Source organism: Motacilla alba, unplaced genomic scaffold (genome assembly GCF_015832195.1).
Source record: "Motacilla alba alba isolate MOTALB_02 unplaced genomic scaffold, Motacilla_alba_V1.0_pri HiC_scaffold_31, whole genome shotgun sequence".
Lineage (NCBI taxonomy): Eukaryota > Metazoa > Chordata > Aves > Passeriformes > Motacillidae > Motacilla > Motacilla alba.
The window spans coordinates 1,445,984-1,464,221 of record NW_024037405.1 but is presented as its reverse complement, the minus strand read 5'-3'; the positions used below and the strand labels follow the sequence as shown (position 1 = coordinate 1,464,221).

The window sequence follows — 18,238 nt, the reverse complement described above, 5'->3', positions numbered from 1 at the left end:
GTGGCTCTTTCTCTTGCAGCCCTTGAAGAAATGGCAAATGACGTCAGCCTCTCTGTCAGCAGGCTGGCTCTTCAAACTTTGCACATTCTCAGGGCACAAGCCACAGTTCGATACACCATCTTTGAGAGCCTGGAAGATCAGCTCCGCAGGGCGTGGAAGACAGGGCTTCGTCTCTCAGGGCTTGGCCGCCTCTGCTGCTGCAGCTCTGTGGAGAGCTGATGCCAGAGGCTCTGTCCACTGTGGCCACCTGAGGCTGTGGGAATTTTCCTGTATTCGAGAATGTTGCTTCCTTCTTCTTCTTTTCCATTTGTATAAAAATGTAGGATGTGTTACCATGGACAGAGTCCCAGGATCTTTCTTTTCCTGCTGAGGATTGGCAGGGCATAGGGGAAGAGGCAAATAGGGAGTTTGTGCTCAGTGAGGTGCCCAGGCGTGCAGTGCTGCAGGGAAAATGGCCAGGAGCCCCTTGGCCTTTGGTGGCTCTGCTGAAGCCTTTGTGCTGCCGACAGAGAGGGTGGGCAGATCCCCGGAGCTGTGGGGATCCCTGCCAGAGCGGTGCCTGCGGATGGCCACAAGCCCTGGGCCAGGCAGGAAGCGCCATCCGTGTCCTCCTGCCCGTGTGCTGCTGGCTGGATTGCTGAGGGCTCCCAGGTGCCTCTCCATGGGGCTCCTCTGGAGCTCCTGCGGGGCTGCGGCGCTGCTGCTGGGCAGGTTGGCCGGGCTGGGGGAGAGCCTGAGGGGCTGGGGCACTGGGAAGCCCTGAGCCATTGGGCGTCAGAGGCCATAAGCAGCCCCCTGGCAGCCGCCTTGTTCCTGCCAGAGTTGACTTACAGGACGGATCAATACCATCAGTGTTTCTGGAATCCAAATGCAGGCAATTCTCAGATCTTTGGGCCTGTAAGCCAAGGCTGAGAATTAAACACAGTATTTGATCCAAGACCTTGGAAAGGGCTTCCCAACTTAGGTGCTAGAAGCCACACTGTGGATTTATACTTAAAAGCAGAGACACCTGAAGCTAAGTGGAGGAAAGTTTAGACTTTTAGAATTTAAGATACAAAAAAACCAAAAGTAGTTACACAAGTAAACAAGAAGTTTAGAATGCAGTGCTGTAGGCTTGTGTGTCATAAACTAATGATTGGCTAAGAAAGCTTACACTGTAGCCTGAGTCCATGAGATGAAATATTGAAAGATTGGGTCCAAAATATACAGATCCTTGTTGGCAGTGTTTTATTGGCCAATAAAGCCTTTAAAGGTCTTGTAACTAGAAGTCTTGTGACCTTGTGAGCCATGCGGTGGAGATGTGAGCCAAACTCACCCTTCCTGTCTATGTAGAAGATAAAGAAATGAAATGGCATCATCTAAAAAACTCAGAGGTCCGGTCTCTAAGTCGTTCCAAACTCCTTCCAATCCCCCTCAGTGTGGTTTAGCTACAAATAGATGACAAGGACTCTTAATGCTCACTGTTTGACTCCAAACCAGCTGCTTTAGACACTTTCACATAACCCTGTGCAGTCATGTGCCAGAAATGGATCATTTTAGAAACTTTCCCAAGTGATTTGAATAGAGGTTTGTTTGAAGGGTGTTTTAGGGGACACTCTCCCAGCAGGGGTCTGGGCCTTGGCCTAGCTGTGTCCCTGCTGGTTGTGAAGTGTGCCATCAGCTGCAGGTATTTCTGGGCCATAAATAGAATGAGGTCACTTGGACTTGTTCTTTTTGGCCTGTGAAAGCTGGACCCACATACAGGGCAGATTTGGAGACTGCATCTGGGGGTGGATGGACCACCTAGGATTTTCCCAATGCTGGGAATGGTTCCTCAGGTCCCTGGTGTGAAACAGGGTTCCCCAGCAAGTGTGGATCTGCAAGATGATAAACAATGTAGGCAACTGGGGATGCATCTTTCTAAATCGCTCTCCTTTCTCTCTTATAGTACTGATTTAGGTGCACTACCCTGCTTGGTTTTGCTTGTCACTAAAACCAAGGCACGTTTTTATTGAATGTATCACCTTCCACTGTAGTTGCTTAATATTCACAGTAAAATAAGAACAGAATTTCCAGTGGTGTGTCCTTTAAATGGCCTCTGTCACTTGGCAGAGCAACAGGGGGCCCCTGAGGAGCCGGGGCGCTGGGAAGCCCTGGGCAATTGGGTGTCAGAGGCCACAAGCAGCCCCCAGGCAGCCGCCTTGTCCCTGACAGCCACCCGGCTGCTCTGGCACTCCCCCGGAGCTTCTCCCAGGCCTGGGGCAGAGACACTCAAGGCCGGGCCTCAGCAGCAGGGTGGGGACACCCCTGAGGGGCCCAGGCTGGGCTGCCTGGGGACAGGGAGGGCAAAGCTCCCTGCTGGGGGACGGGATAAGGTAGTGGGAAGCCAGATAACCTGAGATTCTACCCCCCAAATGTTCTTTCTTTGCCCTAACATTCACCTCAGCTTTTGTCACAAAATTATCTCTAGGTGTCCTCAAGAAATTGCTCCGACTTTTCCTCAAGAGTAATTTTGTCCCCTAGAGATCACCTCAAATCTTCCCTCTCAAATGTCCACTACATGTATTTAACTGAATACCTCCGATTTCATTCTTCTCTCAGTGCAGGGATTACCTCCACTTTAAAACCCCCAAGCGTTCATTCTGTGCCCTACAGGGGACACCAGGTAATTCCGGCATTCCTCTGCTATGAAGCTCTCCCCCTCTAAGCTCCTCCAGCTTTCCCCCTGGCCAAGTGAAACCCTGGCTAGTGGTGAGGCAGCGCTGCCCCATGGTGCCGGGTGTGTGTGAGCGCAGGGCAGCTGGCACACGGCTCCTGGCAGCCGCCCGGCGCCTCGGCCCGAGGGGCGGCACAGCGGGTTGGAGTTGCCGCCCGCGGCTGAGGGGAGCGGCGGGGCGGGGCCGCCCGCGCCTGGGCGGGAGCCGCTCCCTGCGGCGGGGAGCGGGCGGCGGCGGCGCGGCGGGGAGCGGCCCGGCCCTGCCGTGTCCCTCAGGGCGAGCCCACGGCCCCTCCGCGGCCCTGGCGTACCTGCAGCCAGCGGCATGGCCGTGTGCCCCGCAAGTGACGCTCACGTTCCCTCAGGGACACCCACGTACCCTGAGGGACACGGCAGACACCCGCCTCCCCTCAGGGACTCTCGTGTCGCATCAGAGGCATGCGGGGCATCTGCATGCCATTCACAGACCGTCATGGCACCTCAGCGACACACGGGGCATCTTCCTTCCCTTCAGTGACACATAAGGCACCTGCAAGCTGCTGGGGAAGCCTCCAGAGTTCTCAGTGACCCAGTGTCCCCTCAGCATGGGGACACCCAGCTTTCCCTCAGTGACCCTCACATCCCGTCAGCAAAATCAAGAGGCACCAGCCAGCCCGTAGGTGACTCAGAGCGAGTGCAGTGGGTCATGGTGGCCCGGGGCCAGCAGCAGGCAGAAGGCTGCCAGGGCTGGTGGAAAGGCTCTGCTCTGCTTACAGCGTGGGCTGAGGGCCGGGACAGCTCCATTTCCCCCTTGAGATGTCGCAGACAGGGCCTTTCACTCTCCTTATAGGGCTGCACATCTCTGCAGGCAGCCAAAGGAGCACGATGGCAAAAGGCCAAGGCCAGCAAAGCAAAGAGCCACTCCTGCACAGAGGCCGGTGGCCCACTGCAAAGCCAGCGTGGCACCCTGAAGGTGCCCGCCACAGTCTCATGTGTCCCTGCCCTGGGAATGCCAGGAATGCCCTTTGTCCGGAGGGCCTTTCTGTGGCCCCTCTGGGCTCAAAGCTGCTGCTCTTCTGGCTCAATGGTGCCTAAAGCCACAGAGCTTGGCCTCCCCCCATGGCAACAGGAACACGACTCGGCAAGCAGGCAGTGGAGCTCAATGCCTAAGGCTGAGGGGCCGGGGGCTCCAGCCTCGAGCACAGGGAGGGCACATGCCCAGCCCCACAACTCCTGGCCTCAAAGCCCTGAAAGGCCAGGACCAGGGTTCCACACCTGATTCCAGAGGGTCCCTCCAACAACCCACAAAGTGCCAGTGCAGCCGGGTGTCAGGAACAGGACAGCTGCCAGGGGGCTGCTTATGGCCTCTGACGCCCAATGGCTCAGGGCTTCCCAGTGCCCCAGCCCCTCAGGCTCTCCCCCAGCCCAGCCAACCTGCCCGGCAGCAGCGCCGCAGTCCCGCAGGAGCGCCAGAGGAGCCCCATGGAGAGGCACCTGGGAGCCCTCAGCAATCCAGCCAGCAGCACACGGGCAGGAGGACACAGATGGCGCTTCCTGCCTGGCCCAGGGCTTGTGGCCATCTGCAGGCGCCGCTCTGGCAGGGATCCCCACAGCTCCGGGGATCTGCCCACCCTCTCTGTCGGCAGCACAAAGGTTTCAGCAGAGCCACCAAAGGCCAAGGGGCTTCTGGCCATTTTCCCTGCAGCACTGCACGCTGGCCAGCTCGCTGAGCACAAGCACCCTTTTCCCTCTTCAGGGCCTCAGGACCCCTCAGCCTGCTCTGCTGCTGACCACAGGCACCCTGTTCACCCTTTGCTCCCTCTTGCCCTTGCAGACCCTGGGCAGCAAAGAAAAGCTCCTGGGAGTCTGTGTATTGGAACACATTCTATATTTATAACAGAGATAAAAAAATGAAAAAGAAGAAAAGCAAAATCTTAAAGAAAAGGAAAATCGCTGCTGGCTCAGGTTGCCCCAGCAGTGGGAGCCTCCCGGCTCAGCTCTCTGCAGAGCTCCTGCAGTGCAGCCAGCCGAGACCCGACAGACGAGGCCGAGTCTTCCAAGCCCTGCGCAGCTGATCTTGCAGCCTCTGCAAGATGGGATATCGCCCGCGCTGTATTGCCCGGAGGACATGCAGCGTTTGAAGTGCCAGCTCTGAGACGGCACTGCTCATGTCCTCCGTCAGGCGTTCAAGGGCTGCAAGAGAGAGGAACAGAGCCACGGTCAGATCCCGCATCTGCGGGGAGCCCAGGAGAGCCCCTTGTCAGGGCCATCACGGCCGGCTCTTGCCATGGCCAGGAGGGAGCAGGGACCAAGGGGATCAGCCCGAAGCTGCTGGCCACGAATGCCCCCCGTGGCCCTGAAATCTCTGCGTGCTCTGCCCACGGGAGCAGCGCCCTCCGCAGCCGGTGCAGGACTCGCAGCTCTCCCCCCCGCCAGACCCCACTGCCAGCCCGCTGCCCTCACTCACCACTGCAGATCAGCTGGAGCTCTTGCTGCTGCCCCCTCAGGTGCCGCCCGGCGATTCCTGTGAACACAGAGCCTGTCACGGCGCCGGCGGCACAGCTCCCTGCCAGCGGCGCTGCCAGCGCTGTGGCCACACGCCCTGCTGGCCCGGCAGGGCTCAGCCCGGGCCCTTGCCGCACGCTGCCGCCCCAGGGCACGGCTGCCAGAGGGCGGCAGCAGCGCCGAGCCCGGGCGGGGCTCCACGGCGCCGGGCCCGGCCGGCGCTGCCGGGGCTGCAGGCGGGGCCGGGGCCGCGCTGCAGCGGGGCGGGGAGGGAGCCCGGGCTCGGGGCTCACCCATGAACCGGATGGCCGCCTCTCGCAGGGGCTCCTGTGGGCTCTCCAGGTAGCGCAGGGCCCGGCGCAGGTGCTCGGCCGCTCGGCTCCTGTCCTCTGCCAGCTGCAGAGAGCGGCAGCAGGGGAGGCTTGGCGCGGGCTCAGCCCCCGGGCCGGGCGCTCGCTGCGCGCAGCCCCGGCCTCCCCTGCCCGCGCAGCCCTGAGGCGCGGCCAGCAGCCGCTGGCGCCGGGCTCAGGGGCTTCTCCAGGCTGAGGCTGGGGCTTGCAGGCCATTCTTACCAGGACCTCAGCGAACTCAGAGAGTTTCTCTTTCTTGACAGCTTGTTCCAGATCTTTCCTTTTCAGGAACTTGACCGCACAAAGCAGCGTTTCCCGAGAAGCCTGGAGAGCGGCAGAGACGCGGAGATGGCCCCACAGCCCAGGGCACAGGAGCCGCGTCCCTGTGCTGTGGCCTGGAGGAGGCTGCGGGCTGCCAGGCGCCAGGGCAGGAGGCAGCTGAGCCCCCTCCCAGGGGTCAGCAGCAGCCCACGAGTCCTCACCTGTGCCACACGCTGATTCCCATCATGGCAGTGGAAGAGGAGTGGGAGCAGGCTCTGACACACTGGTGTCATCAGGGCCTTTTTTCCTTCTTCTTCTACAGAAGACATCAAAGTTTGGAAAACAAAGACGGAGAGCTGCTGCACCTGGCTATCACCCTGTATAACAGGAAGCAAACAAGACCTCAGCATCAGCTGATTCTGGCCCCCACTGGCGCAGGCCTGCATCTCCACAGGGCACCAGGTGTGCGGGCAGCAGCCAGTGGCCGTGGCTGGGGGCACAGAGCCTTACGTTGTCAAAGAGTGGCAGGAACACCTTAGCCAGCTGCAGGGCGATGGGGCTGGGTATGCGGGCACCGTTATCCAGGAAGAGATAGGCCAGGAGAACGGTGGTCATCCTGACGCGCAGGAGCTCCACGAGCCCTTCGGTCAGGCTCCGCATTCTTTCGGCCTGTGCGGAGCGCTAGGTTGTGAAAGGCCAGCCTGCTGCCGCGGGGCCTAGAGGCCAAAGGCCTGTCCCGAAGCACTCGGGCAGCTGTAGTGGGAGGCAGGAGAGCCGGGAGCAGCTGCCCCAGCGCTCGAAGCCCAGGCAAGCCCAAGCGACTGCGTTGCCCACACTGCCTGCACGGCTTCAGCCACTGCCCCCTTCTCACCAGCGGGGAATCGTCCCTGTGCGGCAGGAGGGCCCTGAGAAGCTGGCTGCCAATGTCTGCACGCTCCCTCCGCAGGTGCCTTGACAAGACATCCATGATGCTGTCCCTGCATTCCCTCAAGTCCAGGCACTCGAGGACCTGAAAGGCACAGGGCAGTGACGGGGACCCGGCCGGCAGGAGCCCGGAACCGCACAGGGCTGGGCCCAGGCAGCAGCACAGGGCAGGCGCACCGTCCCAGGCGGCTGCGGCTACGAGAGGGCAGAGAGCTGGCAGGCAGCTCAGCCAGGCAGTGCCAGCCTTCAGGCTCACCTCCGCAAGGAATGCCAGGGCAGGGAAATCCCAGTAGGGCATCTCTTTGCTGAGCATCTCAAGGAGGCAGCATAAGATGCTTTTACACAAGGGCCTGGATGCATGGCGCATCTCCCTGGAAGGTGGAAAATGGCACTAAGACCCTGAGCCGGGGCGGGGGGGAAGCCTCTCCCAGCACTGACTCACACAGCTCTTGTCTTCCCCCAGCACCTGCGAGGGGACCCGGGCCCTTTGAGATCTGGCTGCTCCTGGGCACCCTCCTCTCGCAGCCTTTTCCAGTCTGCTCGGCAGTCCCTCGTCCCCTTGCCCACAGCCACGGGGACTGTGTGGGACAGCCCGGGCACAGGGCACAAATGCCGGGAGCAATGGGGAGAAGGGGGTCTCACCTGGCCAGCAGACCCACGGCATAGTGGTGGCTATCAACACAGAGCAGCATGTCCCAGCCACGCTTGCCTTCCATTGACACCACCACATGCTCACACTGGAGAAGGCAGAGCAGGGACTTGAGGGTCTGCACTGCAAACCTGTGTGCAGAGCAAAGCGCAGGTCACACAGGGAGCACTGGCTCCTGCCCTGGCCATGTGGCAGGGACAGGAGGACTGGGATGGAGCACCTGTTGGGGCTGGTGGCAAGGCCGTGCTCTCCTGGCATCCCTTCCAGAAGGTCTCGACCCCCTCTGGCATCTCTTCTGTGCTGAAGAACACTTGGAAGAGCAGATGCACAAACACGCGGGGGAAGTAGGCCATCACTATGCGTGGGACACGGGGCTCCTGGAGGATCTTCCACATCACCACAGTTGCCTGCAAAGGACAAAGCCCCCCGAGACAGCGCTCAGTGTGGCTGAGGTGTCCGTGTGGCAGGCCCTGAGCATGGCAGGGAGAGGCCTGGAGAGAGGCAGGGGGAGCACGGGGCCTGGTGGCCCCTGAAGCTGCCCCTAGGCCAGGTGTCAGGCCAGCGCCCGAGGCTGGGAGATGCAGCGGGGGAAGGAGGATGGAGAGCTGCTGGAGAGGCGGCCTTGGGCCAGCAAAGGCCATTGCAGAAACTCACAGCCAGGGCAAAGACACCCGTTCTGTCCCCATCGGAGGTGCACATGCTGTGCGCTGGCCAGCTCCCCAGCACATCCAGGAGTCTCAGCTGCGCTGGCTCCGCAGTCCTGGGCGAGCACATGATGGTCTTCCACATGGCCATGGCAGCTCTGCAGGGTTACAGCTCTGTCTCAGGGGGGTCTCAGACACAGCACCATGGCCTGGGCATCCCTAGGCTCTGCTTCTGCCCACTGCCCCTCTCCAGCAGCACCCAGGCAGCCCAGCCCTGTGGGGACAGAGCCCTGAGGGGCGGCAAGGGAGCATGGCAGCAGGCTTGGGGGCTGGCATGGCAGGGCTGGGAAAGGGAGCAGCCAGAGGGCCCTGGAACTCTCTGCTGCTCAGACACATGGGACAGGCTGTACAGGGTGATGGGCTGGGGAGCCCTGAGCCCTCTGGGCTGGTGGGCCCCATACCTGTCACAGGACGGGGCCACACGCAGGAGCGTCATGACTGCGTCATCCGGGTGTGCTTCGGTGAGATCCAGCAGGGTCTTGTCCAACCTGTGCTCGGCAGAATCATTGGCCACGAGCCATCGGTGGATGAACCTCACCATGGCGGGCACCTGGAGAAGGCACAGGGAGACTTGGAAAGCTGCCAGAGGGAGCAATGTTCCCAGCGTCCCCAGAGAAGTGCTTCCCTTCCCACCTCACTGTGATGGCCTCAAAGGCTCCCAGGGACCAGCAGGCATGGCTTGGGAAGCCACGTGACTCATGGGGGAATTGAAGCCTGGCCACAGGCTGCTTACTTGTTCTGGCCTGGAAACACCCTTCTCCACCAGCAAATCCAGCAGGGCGGCACTGGTCTCATGTTTGAGGAGCTCTGAGTGTGCTCTGAGCCCAGTGCCCATGGTGCTGCTCTCTTCCTGCCGAATGCTCTTGAGGAATGTGCAAATGAGCTGTGGGAGAAGGGCAAGAAGCCAGGGGTGTTCCATGGAGTGCTCCACACACGGTGCTCGGCTGAGCAGGGGCAGCAGGCCCAGCCCAGGTGGGGATGGCTGCAGGTACCTGCGCTGTTCTTTGGAAGCGGCCACGGCTGGATTGCTGCTCCTGTGTGCGCTCCAGGGCTGCATCTGGCAAAGAGCGAGCGCAGCCAGAGCTGAGGGGCTGCGGGAGAGGCCGGAGAACACAGCCCAGCCCTGCGCTCCCAGGCAGGGAGAGCCCGGGATGCCCCAGGGGGATGGAGCATGGCCACTGTGGGCTGTCTGCCCGGCCCCTCTTCCGTCCTGTCCATGGGCATTTCCCCAGGGAATGGCATGGCATGGCATGGCATGGCATGGCATGGCATGGGGCGAAGCTGGGTGCAGGCCCCAGCCCTGCGGCCTAGCTCTGCCACTCACCCTCCTGAGGTGGATGGAACGGCAGCACCTCTTCAGTCTCCTGTGCTGGGGCAGCTGCAGGGCCTTCTTCCTCCCCCTCCACCCAGGCCAGCTTGGGCACTCTCGGGGGTCTCTGCTCCATGTCAGCAACTGGAGCGACTTCCAGGAGAGAGGCCTGAAAAAAGAAGTGAAAGGAAAGGAAAAGCTCTGGGGCACCAAGTCCCCCGCTCTGCCACGGCTCACCGAGTCCTGTGGTCTGGCCTTGAGGTCAGCTGCAGGAACAAGGCTGCGGAAAAGCTGCGGGTCAGAGGTGGACGAGTGCGCTGTGCAGGGGCTCCTGACGGCACCGCTCAGTTCCGTTCTGTTCCGTTGTGTTCCGTGCACGGTAACGGGCTCCTATGTCAGCACCGCCAGAAAGGGCCCTTGGACACCGGCTTCCGTTCCATGCCACGGTGACCGTGCTGCAGCGTGCCACCAAGGGCCCTCGCACACACTGCCTTCTGCCCTGGGGCCACCCCCAGCCCACCCCAAGTGGCCCAGGTTGGAAGGAATCGGTGGCCCCAAGTGTCTAAGACAGCCCGACAGGATCTTTAGGAAGGGCTCAGAGCAGCAGCAAACGCCGGCCTGCTCTGCGGGCTCGGGGCAGCAGAAGGAGCCCCCAGGGCTGCCGACGCAGCCGCGCTGGCAAGGGCACGGGGCCTTCCAGGGAAGCTGGCACGGCCTCCTTGGGACACGTGCCGGCTGCTGGCCATCCTAAACCCCGCGGGTGCGACACGCACAAGGAGCGGGGTGGGGCCAGGGCGCGAATGCTGCTCTGAGCCCTGGGGCCCGGGCAGCGCTGGCATCAGCAGGTGTGGCAGAGTCCCCGCCCAAGCAGAGCCATCTCCCCACATGGGGGTGTCCAGAGGATAGGGATAACTCTGGGAGGAGAAGCTGTTCTGTGTCTCTGATTATGGTGCTGATGCCCGAAAACTAGGCAAGGAAACAGTGCTCCATAGTATAAGGCCTATGGAGCAGGTATTTGTTTATTCAGTGCCGCAGTGAGGGGCATTGTTCCACCACAAACCTCACGCCCATTTTTTGCACAGTACTAGCTTTTATACGTTTTTTCTTCCTGTGCACATTTTAGTTTCCTCACCTTCGTATTGCAACATATTTCTAAATTACATGATGATACAGGCCCTTGTAGCACATGCACGGTTTCTGCACAAGGTGGTCATCATCAGCCTCTGGTGGTTGTTTTGGATGAAGGCTCATAAGTCTTCCTCGGGCTTAAACTCTCCACGCCTGCTTCTTGTGCATGCTCTATAGGATTGTCTGCTCAGATGGCCAGTGGTTAGCTTTGGCAGTTAGCTTGTTCTGCTAAATTTGCTGATTTCTAAAAAGTGCTTCATTCACATACCCTGTTACAAAGTAGCCGCCTCTTTCTGCGCAGCTACAGCTTTTTGGGTAGCTCAAGCATTATCTCATTGCCTAGGCATCAAGTCCGCCCTTTCTTTTAACCTTTTCGTTCTTTTGCAGCTATAGCCTTGTTGTGGTCTCAAAACATTTACCTGTTTCAATCCTGTGTCTCATTTTATTTTTCTTCAATTCGTGCTATGTGGTGGCAGTTTGTTTACAATACCACGTGAAACACTGGCTCATCGTGCAGGTTCCTAAGATTGGTATTCCAATTCCTGAAATTCCTACAGAAGGTTGTGTAGGCATTTCAGATTAGGTAGCCAAGATGTCGGAGTTTCCCTCAAATGTTTGCTCCAAGATGAAATGTCTTTGGTTACCTCAGGGAGTACTGTTGCCTGTTGCCCAATGGCATGGATATCCATGACTATTTGCCCCAATTGATCTATGTAAGTGCAACAACTGGTATGAATTAGAATACAAACTCCTCCCATTTGGCTGGTACCATATCCAACACTCTGCGGTTTTGAAAGACTACTTCTTTTAGTGAGTCTGTTTCTGTTTTTAATCTTCCTAAGTGTCCTGGTTTTGGGCAAATTTGGGAGAAAACCTCCCAAGGGTCTCCTCCAGAAAGCAAACCCACACAGCCTCTCCTCCCAGCCGGTTCAGGAAGGATTCCTTGGAGAGAAGTGGAAAGAAGCTGTTTATTTCACAGGCAAAGCACTCCCCAGCACACAAATGAACAATCCCAGATGACAACACCCTTTCACCGCTCTGAAAAGGATGACAAATTCAGAAAGTCTCTCTTGGGAGTGGTCACTCTGTTCTCAGTCCCTCTGGTGCTGGGGATGGCTGCTGCAGGCCACAAGGTGCAAACTCTTGGTGTTTCCCAGTCCAGAGCAGGTTCAAGTGGTTTCAAAAAAGGGAAAGGGAAAAAAAAAACTGTCCAGGGAAAAGTCAGACTGCTTAGCTAAACTAACTAGCGAGCAGAAGCAAAAGCAAGGGCAAAGCAGGAGCAAGGCAGGAGCAAGAGCAAGAGCAAAGCAAAAAGCCAAGCAAGAAGCAAAAGCCGCACAATGTACTGCCCCGTCTCTGTGTACTGCCAGCTGTGGGGGAGCGGGCTGATAAGAAATCCAAACAAAATGCTGCTTTCAGAGCCAGTCTTGAAGGCACAGAACATAATATCCTGCATAAACAGAACACAATGCATAAACAGAACACATGATTGGGGATACAAGCATCACAACGCCACCCTGAGACACTAAGGCATCTGCTGTTGAATTGGCAATCAGTTCTATTGCGGCTGAGATGTTTGAAATTGCCTTTTCCAGTTGTGCAGTTCCTAAATTTGGGAGCAATGCCCTCACAAAACTGTGAAAACTGTTGCTGTATCACACCACTGGGTTATTGGGTGTTCTCTTAGTGAGTCTGTTCTTCCACAGTCCTCGAATAATACCTGTCATTTCATGAGTGTGATTTATGCCTGTAACCAAGGGATAAGGGATCCCATGGTACATTGGCCAGGCCAGTTACCTGCTGATTGTTTGAATGCCGTTCCCTTCCCTCAAGGGCACCAAGATGCATCAGGAAGATGGCAGTTGCTGTTCATTCCCACTGACTTGTTTCCCGTATGTCTATCAAAAAGACAGTTTCTCCACGGATCACTCATGGGCTGAGGGACACTGACCCACCCGGCTGCGCTACCGGAAAAGCTGCCGAGATTTGTTCCAGAGTTGTTCAGCCCCGTGTATATGTGACCGACTGACTCGCTGATAGGCAGTAATTGGAAAAGGGGCTTTCCCAAGAAGATCCTGCTGTCTACACTGGGCGCTAGCATTGTGTAAAGCTGTAGGGGTTCCAGTCTGTCCAATTGCTTGATGGCACCCCTGCTCAGGGAAGGTTCCATTGTTGCACCTCTCCACAAAGCCTGCAATCCCCGCGTCCTGTATAATTAGCTATGCTTCCTATTAGAGTTACACAGGTGTTAACATCAACGGCAGTGACAGCATAACCAATGAAAAAGACAGTGAAATACAATATGGATTTAATGGCTTAGGGGTGAATTTAAATTTTAGTCCACGATCCCCAACAGGTTTGGGCCTCCAGGGTTTAGTTGGTGATTTCTTTAATCAAGAAGATCGAAGGGCTGTAGTGAATCCAGGTAGGTCTTTCCTTTACTCAAACAGAAAAAGGTAGTCAGGAGCACTTGGAACAGTCCTTCCCACTTTCCTGCAGAGGATCACCTGTAAAAATTCTTAACATACACCCAGCCACCCGGATCATTTTATGATCTGGCTGCTTAGATTGATTATTAAATACAGTACTAAACTTCTAGTGCAATTGCTTGTTTATAGCCATTCAATAGTCGTAGATATATTGACTACCATCTTGCGCCAAATTTTCATCATGAGTAACAGTTAATCCATCAGGTCTGCCATAGAGCTTTTCAATTGGGCTTTTTCTTTAGACCTAGGCTTTATTGAGTTTGATAAAGGCAATAGGTAGAGCTTGATACCAATATAAATGCACTCCTTGACAAATTTTAGCTCTCTGTTCATTGTTCATATGATTCAGCTTTTCCACTTGACCACTAGCTTGTGGTCTGTAGGGCGTGGGGAGCTGCCATTGGATTCCTAATGCTTTGCTGACAGCTTGCACCATTTTTGCACAGAAGTGAGATCCTCTGTCAGGCTATTTCTCTAGGTGCACCAAACCTAGGTATAATCTCATTCAACAATACTTTTATTATCAAGGCTCTAGCTTTCTTTGTCCTACAAGGGAACTCTTCTGGCCACCCAGAGAAAGTATCAGTAAGTACCAGCAAATATTGGAAACCCCCCTTTCTTGGGTGTTCAGCAAAGTCTGTCTGCCATAAGTCTCCAGGAAAAGCTTCTCTGCTATAACCCCTTGTTCTAGCCTGACTCTTGGATTGGATCCTTCTTCCAACAAGTCACACATTGTGATGTTCCTTCTTTAACAATGTTCTGCAAGCCTGGGCCTGCAATTGGTACCTTTAGGTATTGGGTTCTGCTCCCCAGCAAGTCTCATTATGTTCAGATTCCACATTCTGTCTCATTTACTCTTCTGGTATTATTAGTTGACCTGTTCCTCATTGTCCCCAACCATTTTCTAAAGGTTTCCTTTACTTTCATGAATCCATTTATCATCAGAAGGTTGGTATTTACAGGCTGCTTAGTTGATACTGCAGTACGTATTAGAGCTGCCACAAGTGGTTCATTTCTTTCAGCAGCGATTCGAGCTTCACAATCTGCAAATCTGTCCCCTGCTTCCAGGTGGGTGTTACCTGTAGACTGCCCTCAGCAGTGCACAACTGCCACTTGCAACGGGACTTCCAGCGCCTCGGGGAGCCTGAGGGTTTCAGCTGCATATTTGACCGTCTTCTTTTGTGCAGTCAGGAGTCCTCTTTCCCTCCATATGGCTCCGTGGGCATGAACAATTCCATAGGCGTATTTGGAATCAGTGCGAACATGAACTTCCCTTCCCTTTGCCCCTTCTCATGCTAGAGGGAGGGCTATCAGCTCAGCCTCTTGTGCTGAGGTTCCTGCAGGCAATGGCTTGACTCGATGACCTCTGAGACTGTGCTCACAGCGTAGCCCCGCCACTCGCACTCCCTGTCTCCCAAAGCTGCTGCCATCACAGCAGCAGCTCCTGGCTGAACCCCTCCACGGCATCTGGGAGCGGCTGTTCCTTCAGGTCTGGGCGCAGGAGTGCACAGCCTCCATGGTCTCTAGGCAGTCGTGTACCGTGGCGCGTCCCGGCTGGATGGTGACGGGGAGGGGGGTGACAGTGCCCCTCTCTCGGGCTCCGCAAAATCCCAGTTACCAGCGGGGCGCAGCACGGAACTAAAAGGGCAGCAGCACCGCTCCTGGGCTGGAACTGGGGTGACTCTGTTCCATGGTAAAACTCCCCTCCCCAGGGTCCCCGGACCCCGAACTCGGGGCACACAACAGCTCAGGGGCCTCAAGGGGAGGGCTCCGGGCAGGATACCATCTTTAACTAATCAGGAGAAACACAAGGCGGGGAATACATTGTATAAAACCAATGAAGAATTTCAAGGCAGGAGAATAGATTCAGTAAACTAATGGGGCTTAAAAGAATACAAAACTGACAGAGAAGTTTCCAGGCAAAAGGCAGGTTTGGTGAGAGATTGGCATTTCATGGAAGGAGGAGTAAAGAAAGTTCGGGGGAAGGGGTATGCATAGGAGGGGTTTAGAACTTGGCAGGGAATAGCTAGGTAACAAACAAAAAACCAACAACTTAACTAAACTAAAGAACAATAGAAGAATAAGTCTAGGTTTAAAAACATAAAAGACAAAATGGGCAGCCTGTGCCACTCGAAAAACAAGAAAAGGACAACATATAGAAATTACAAAATTACAAATCAAACCATAATCATACCAATAAAACAAAAAACACACCACAACAGTGTACTACAGGTTCAGCTTTGGAGTTTTGCTTGCAGAAAAGAGGCAGGGTTAACTCTACAGGTCACTTGAATTTCAGTACCATCAGATTTGGCCAGGACTGCTTGGTAGTTAAGGAACCTCGAGGAAGACAGCCAATGGTTCCCTTTCTGATCTAAAACAGCCAACAGCGTGTGTGACACTGAGACAGTCATCTTTTGCTCTAGTGTAAGCTTCTTGCTTCTTCAATGTTCATGATCACCGCTGCTACTGCCCTAAGGCAGGCGGGCCAGCCCTTTCTCACCGTCTCGAGTTGTTTAGAAAAATCGGCCACTGCCCTTTTGTACGGGCCCCGGCGTTGTGCCAGAACCCCTAAATCTATTCCGTCTCTCATGGGAGAATAACCAAAACGGCTTGCTCGCGTCAGGCAGCCCCACAGCAGGGGCCCTCATGAGTCCCACGCTTCAATTCTTCAAAGGCCCTGTTCAATTTGGGGGTCCATATCGTGGTATTTTTAGAGATTTTCACCAATTTGCTTAAAGGTTTCATGATCAACCTGCAGCTGTATGTCCACAGTTGGCACCAACCTGCCATTCCAAGGGAAGCACGGAGTTATCTTAGGGTTTGTGGTCGAGGTGTCTGGCAAATTGCTTCCTTCTGGGCACTTCCAAAGACCCTTGTCCTCCAGAGACCCCATATCCAAGGTAGGTCACTTGTTGCTGTTCCAGCCGGGCTTCCTGTTGAAGTACTCGATAACCATTCAGTCCAAGAAATTTCAAAAGGTTCACTGCCCACTCAAAGCATCCTTTAGTAGTTTCAGTAGCAACTAACAAATCATCGCCATGCTGTAGGAGTGTTCCTTCCCAGGCAGAGATTGCTATTACTCTAATTCTTTAGCCAATCCATTCCCAAAAACTGGGAAGGTTTTTCAACCCTTGAGGTAATACTGCCCAGCTAAGTTGGTTTTTCCTGCCTGTGCTCGGGTTCTCCTGTTGAAAGCAAATCTATTTTGACTTGCTTCTGCAAGTGGCAGGCAGAAGAAAGCATCTATCAGATCTATCACTGAAAACCAAATAAAATCATCTCAAAGTTTATCTAGTAAGGTAGTAAGGCATAAGCCATTAATTGCCTGTCAATCTGGCACTAGTCTCTAAGTTCCATTAGGTTTCTTTCATGCTAATCTAGGAGTATTAATTTTGACTCCCACTCTTCCAATGATCCTCACATCAGGAATTTATGGATTGTTGGCTCTATTCCCTTTCCTATCTTCTAATATTAAAGGCTATTGCTTTCTGACTACTGGCCTAACTCTTGTCTGTAGCTCATTTTTAACAGGGTCTGCTTGTTTTGATTTTCCTGGGGTATCAGTATCCCATACCCTTGGGTGCACCTGATTCATTACTTGCTCTAAATTAGTTATTATTGTTTGTCGCTCTTGTGTCAATTGTCAGTCCTAATGCTGAAACCAGATTGTCTTCAGGTACCTTAAATTTCATTTTTCTTTTCTAAACTGAACTGTCGCTTGCTAAATTTTCAAGCAAATCCCTGCCTAGGACAGATTTAGAGTGAGTTTGGTAAATAAAGAAACGGATGTATTCCATTTTCTTCTCTACTTTACATTTAAGGGGTTTCAGGAAGAATGCGTTTCTGGCTGGCCAGTGGCTCCTATTACTTGAAGATAGTTTTTTCACTTTTGGCTATCAATGCTTGATTCAAGACTGAAAATGTGTCTCCAGTAGTTACTAAAATGTCAGCTTCTTTGTCATTCTTTAGCTGTATTTTCACCAGTGGGCCTGCTAGGGTAAGAATTGCCAGTCTCGGTCATTTCTTACATCGAGAGTGATTCCAGTAGTTTTGTGTACTTTGTCTGCTGCCTCTGGGCACTGGCATTTCCAGTGTCCTTCTTTCTTACAGTATGCACATTGATTTGGGCCCAGCTTGGTCTGTGGATGGATTGAACCTCCTCTGCCTCTGATTTTTCCGCCCCTGCCCTCTGCTTCGTCCATGCTTTTCCATATCTGACCAGGGATCTGGGGCTGTGTGTTTACAACAGCTGCTCAGAGCCTGTCCACAAAGTCAGTGGGTGACTCGTGCTGTCCCTGCGTAACAATTATATATTGCTGACCAACTTACTGCTTTTGGAAGGGCATTTTTCCATTCAAATTTCACTAGTTCTGCTATCTCGTTAACATTGCACAGCTGCCTGCATCATTCGGGTCCACAAAGGGTTTACCGTAGGAAACAACTGCTCCACTGTACCTTGTAAGGCTCCACGAGCAACTTGTCCCTGCACATGTGCTCTGGCTATCTTATCACCAGCTCCTTTTCTGGTTTTGCTAGCTCTGTCAACATGAAGTCAGGATCACTTTAGTCTGGGTCTTCACTCTTGACTATGAACTCCAATCTTTTGGCTACTTTGCTAGGGTTTCTCTCTACATTTTAAACTTTTTCCTGCCAACGATTCAGGGCACTAGTAGAAAAGCAGATGTTCACCCACATGGCTTCTCCTGTGGGACTCCACTGCTTGCCTTAAGGGGGTGACTAAAGGCAAAGCTCTCTTGGATTATTCTTGTATGTGTTGTCACTGGGGTCTCTGAAATTGTCCCCTCACCAGGATTATTCATCTCATTGCCACTACTGTTCGGGTTCACTTCAGGGCCGGAGTGGTTGGTTATGGGGGAGTGTACAGCTGGCCTGGGGTAACTGGGCTGTAAGTTTTGGATATCTATAACACAATCTTCCTCCTGCTTTTTAGCCAATTTCAAACATCTCTGCCCTGTGCTACATGCTCAACAAACATCTCTTGATTTTCTGCCTCTTATCTCATTCCAAAGTGAGGACTAAAGGCTCCTGTGGGGCCAAATCAAAGCCACATTCTTTCTGCCATACTCAGGTTTATTCTTCAGGGGGAAAAAACGACATGTCTGCATATATCACTTGGTTTCAGTTTTTTTTCTTTTCTTAATAATAACATCAACTGTAACAATGTACGATCATTTAAAGTTCCATTCTGGCGTCACTTTTCACCACTTCTATTGATACCAAG

The 18,238-nt window shown here is 54.4% G+C and overlaps 2 protein-coding genes across 2 annotated transcripts in view; one reads left to right on the top strand and one right to left on the bottom strand.

The window, feature by feature from the left end:
• Positions 1-18,238, top strand: part of LOC119696487 — a 1,710,157-nt gene that overhangs the window by 856,747 nt on the left and 835,172 nt on the right.
• Positions 1-18,238, bottom strand: part of LOC119696488 — a 1,499,846-nt gene that overhangs the window by 673,856 nt on the left and 807,752 nt on the right.